Here is a 5,231-nt window from a genome sequence, read left to right as displayed (position 1 = left end):
TAAAAATAAGTAAAAATTTAAAAAGTCAGACCTCAGATAGACTAGCAGAATGTGAGCTCCTAAACAGGAATCACGGAGTGTCTTGTTCACCGCTGTGTTCTCAGCACGTGGCATATAGGAGGGAGCTCAAGTCATATCTGTTAGCGAATGAGTGAATGAAGGAGGGAATGAATGGGAAGGTGAAGCTCAGGGGTAGAGGTTGACTTTCGGGGTCCCTCCCATCTTTCCTCAGGGTCCTCTCTAGTCCCAATAAGTTCCTCCTCCCCTGATAGTTTCCACTTCTGCCACACCCCAGGGTCAGGTTACAAAGACCTCTGAGCAGTTACAGTGCCCAGCAGTGGAGCTTTTGTGACTGCCCAAGACCCCCTTTCCCTGGGGAAGGCCTCTCAGAGAGTCCCATCACCGCTGGCCTTTTCCTGTCAGTTTCCTTATGATCACTCATGACAGTTTGTGCATGTTCTTATAAATATGGTTTTCCAAGCAAAGGGCTTTTCTGATGAATCGGAAAGAATGGATGGTGAGGTTTTTAGAGACCAAAGCAATAATAAGACCTGTCATTTACTGAATCTTCTCTTTGGGCCCACTCCATCTGGAGTGATCAACCTGCATTATCTCATTTAATCCAATCCCATGAAGTAAGCAGTACTGATACTATTACTTCCATTTTTATAGGCATAGAGAAGCTAAGTAACTTGACCGTGGTCATGCAGCTGGTTCTTAGGTGCCCCAGGATTTGAACCTGGCTTGTCTATTGGCACAGGACAGGCTCTTAACTTTGTAATATGGCCAGAAGAACCTTGATAAAATCAGACACGGATCCTGAGATTGTGAGGCTCACCATCCAGGTGAGGTGGTGGGGTCGTGTGTTCTGGACGTCTGGGGCATGTATCAGCTGTAGGAGTTCAGTGATTCTCCCCATCCTCCATCGGTCCTTCCGGGGAGTGTGAGGGTGGGGAGCTGAAGGGAGGGCTTTGACTAATATTATACTCATCAGGACTTTGCCTGAGGCTAAAAGATATCTCTGGAAGCTGTGCCTTCAGTTCAGTTCAGTTCAGTCACTCAGTCATGTCCGACTCTTTGTGACCCTATGAGTCACAGCACACCAGGCCTCGCTGTCCATCACCAACTCCCGGAGTTCACTCAGACTCACATCCAGCGAGTCAGTGATGCCATCTAGCCATCTCATCCTCTGTCGTCCCCTTCTCCTCCTGACCCCAATCCCTCCCAGCATCAGAGTCTTTTCCAATGAGTCAACTCTTCGCATGACGTGGCCAAAGTATTGGAGTTTCAGCTTTAGCATCATTCCCTCCAAAGAAATCCCAGGGTTGATCTCCTTCAGAATGGACTGGTTGGATCTCCTTGCAGTCCAAGGGACTCTCAAGAGTCTTCTCCAACACCACAGTTCAAAAGCATCAATTCTTTGGTGCTCAGCTTTCTTTATAGTCCAACTCTCACATCCATACATGACCATTGGGAAAACCATAGCCTTGACTAGATGGACTTTTGTTGGTAAAGTAATGCCTCTGCTTTTCAATATGTTGTCTACTTTGGTTGCCGGGAGCCAGCGTGGAGAATCCCACCCATGGCAAAGGTCATGAGGAAGAGGCCTGATGGGCAAAGGCGAGATCAGGCCTCGAGGGGTCCCCCCTTCTCGAGCATCTACCCCCAAACCAGAATCTGTCTGTTACTATTTTATGTCTTTCACCAACTCTTCTGACATCAACAGGGGGCTGTCCCCAACCACCTTTCTCTGGAAAGAGTCAACTTAGGGCTTTAGTTTATAAATCTACCGGGCATGAAAGGAGTGTTTCAAACCCCCTGTTAGCATTCTAGTTTACTTGGCAGGTTTATCCAGACTCTTGCAACATTGTTGAGCCAATGCTTGCTGCCAAGTTCTCGTTCTCACATCCCTTATCCATTGTGTTCCTGGGAGTACATATAGTCAGGATGTAGAAAAAGCAAGCAGCAGCTTTAGCATTAGCAACATTAGACTTTGAGTTAATAAGTTCTTTGTTTGCTGTAACCCACTGAATCTTTGCTCCATAAAAATGTAACTCTGTACTTTAAGGGTGACACAGGCTAAGAATTTAAGAAGAAACACTTCAAGGGAAAATTATTCTGGCTGACCAACCTTTATCAAAAAGAGGTCATAAAATATCAACAGGCCTCTGGGCCAGAAGATAATGTACAAAAAATAAGACTCTTGCAGAAAAGAACTTGGTATCGATAAAAGTTAATACTGATGGAATGTTGAGTTGACTCTGCATTTTTCACTTTGCTCGATGTACAACTCAGGGTATAAAAGCCCTCTCTGAAAATAAAGTGAGGCGCCTCGCTCCCTGAAGCTTGGTCTCCCCGTGTCATTCATTCATTCATTTGCCAATGTTGTCCATCTTGAGGGTATCCCTGGACTCTGCTGAGGCTGGACCTCGGTAGTTGGTCATAACTTTTCTTCCAAGGATTAAACGTCTTTTAATTTCATGGCTGCAGTCACCATCTGCAGTGATTTTGGAGCCCCCGAAAATAAAGTCTGACACTGTTTCCACTGTTTCCCCATCTATTTCCCATGAAGTGGTGGGACCAGATGCCATGATCTTTGTTTTCTGAATGTTGAGCTTTAAGCCAACTTTTTCACTCTCCTCTTTCACTTTCATCAAGAGGCTCTTTAGTTCCTCTTCACTTTCAGCCATAAGGGTGGTGTCATCTGCATATCTGAGGTTATTGATATTTCTCCCGGCAATCTTGATTCAGCTTGTGCTTCTTCCAGCCCAGTGTTTCTCATGATGTACTCTGCATATAAGTTAAATAAGAGGGTGACAATATACAGCCTTGACATACTCCTTTTCCTATTTGGAACCAGTCTGTTGTTCCATGTCCAGTTCTAACTGTTGCTTCCTGACCTGCATACAAATTTCTCAAGAGGCAAAAAAGCAAAATGGCTGTCTGAGGAGGCCTTACAAATAGCTGTGAAAAGAAGAGAAGTGAAAAGCAAAGGAGAAAAGGAAAGATATAAGCATCTGAATGCAGAGTTCCAAAGAATAGCAAGAAGAAATAAGAAAGCCTTCTTCAGTGATCAGTGCAAAGAAATAGAGGAAAACAACAGAATGGGAAAGATGAGAGATCTCTTCAAGAAAATTACAGATACCAAGGGAACATTTCATGCAAAGATGGGCTCAATAAAGGACAGAAATGGTATGGACCTAACAGAAGCAGAAGACATTAAGAAGAGGTGGCAAGAATACACAGAAGAACTGTACAAAAAAGATCTTCATGACCCAGATAATCACGATGGTGTGATCACTCACCTAGAGCCAGACATCCTGGAATGTGAAGTCAAGTGGGCCTTAGAAAGCATCACTACAAACAAAGCTAGTGGAGGTGATGGAATTCCAGTTGAGCTCTTTCAAATCCTGAAAGATGATGCTGTGAAAGTGCTGCACTCAATATGCCAGCAAATTTGGAAAACTCAGCAGTGGCCACAGGACTGGAAAAGGTCAGTTTTCATTCCAATCCCAAAGAAAGGCAATGCCAAAGAATGCTCAAACTACCACACAATTGCACTCATCTCACACGCTAGTTAAGTAATGCTCAAAATTCTCCAAGCCAGGCTTCAGCAATATGTGAACCGTGAACTTCCTGATGTTCAAGCTGGTTTTAGAAAAAGCAGAGGAACCAGAGACCAAATTGCCAACATCCACTGGATCATCGAAAAAGCAAGAGAGTTCCAGAAAAACATCTATTTCTGCTTTATTGACTATGCCAAAGCTGTGCCTTAGAAATGTCTATATTAGCTCAATCAAATTTGGCTTCTGGAGGAATTTCAGGATAAGTTAGTTGCAATGGAAATGTCTCCTTGTCTCTGTTGTTTTGGCTGGAAAGAAAGCAATCAGTCCTTGAGATTATCAAAAGTCCTTTCTACCAGTAAGAGGGAAATGAATATATTTGCTGGTAAACTTGCATCTGAGGCTTCCCTTGTGGCTCAGTGGTAAAGAATCTGCCTGTCAATGCAGGAGATGAGGGTTCCGTCCCTGCATCCGGAAAATGCCCAGCAGGAGGGCATGGCAACCCATTCCAGTATTCTTGCCTGGACAGTCCCATGGACAGAGGAGTTTGGTGGGCGATGGTAGATAGGGTACAAAGATTTGTGTCGGGAAGATGCCCTGCAGGAGGCCATGGCAACCCACTGCAGTATTCTTGCCTGGAGAATCCCATGGACAGAGGAGTTTGGTGGGCGATGGTAGATAGGGTTGCAAAGATTCATACATGACTGAAGTGACTGAGCACAGCACCGCCAACTTGCACCTGAGTATGGAAACCTGGCATGTGGGATGGCAAGCAGGTGGAGTTTGGGGCTGGGAAGGGAGCCCTCTGGATATCGTCCAGCTCCGAGCTATCCTCTCTCTCCTGTAACCTCAAAGAGAAAGGAGTGATGGTTGGTTCTGGGAGGACTGAATCAACAGCAGTTTGAAGTAGAGAAGGTGAGATATTGAGGACAAAAGACTGATAAGACTGATAAGTTACACCTATCGGGTGTAACTTGTCGTGGGCATGGACAGCATGGTTTGGCTTTTCGCAAAAACTAAGCCTGGAAACAGTGTCAGACTTTATTTTTGGGGGGCTCCAAAATCACTGCAGATGGTGACTGCAGCCATGAAATTAAAAGATGTTTACTCCTTGGAAGAAAAGTTATGAGCAACCTAGATAGCATATTCAAAAGCAGAGACATTACTCTGCCGACTAAGGTCCGTCTAGTCAAGGCTATGGTTTTTCCAGTAGTCATGTATGGATGTGAGAATTGGACTGTGAAGAAGGCTGAGCACCAAAGAATTGATGCTTCTGAACTGTGGTGTTGGAGAATACTCTTGAGAGTCCCTTGGACTGCAAGGAGATCCAACCAGTCCATTCTGAAGGAGATCAACCCTTGGATTTCTTTGGAGGGAATGATGCTAAAGCTGAAACTCCAGTACTTTGGCCACCTCATGCGAAGAGTTGACTCATTGGAAAAGAGGGATTGGGGTCAGGAGGAGAAGGGGACAACCGAGGATGAGATGGCTGGATGGCATCACTGACTTGCTGGATGTGAGTCTGAGTGAACTCCGGGAGTTGGTGATGGACAGGGAGGCCTGGTGTGCTGCGATTCATGGGGCTGCAAAGAGTAGGACACGACTGAGTGACTGAACTGAACTGAACTGAAGCCTGGTTTGGGACCTCCCTGGTGGTCCATGCGTTAG

Source organism: Oryx dammah, unplaced genomic scaffold (genome assembly GCF_014754425.2).
Source record: "Oryx dammah isolate SB20612 unplaced genomic scaffold, SCBI_Odam_1.1 HiC_scaffold_17, whole genome shotgun sequence".
Classification (NCBI taxonomy): Eukaryota; Metazoa; Chordata; class Mammalia; order Artiodactyla; family Bovidae; genus Oryx; species Oryx dammah.
Note: the sequence above shows the minus strand (reverse complement) of the source record.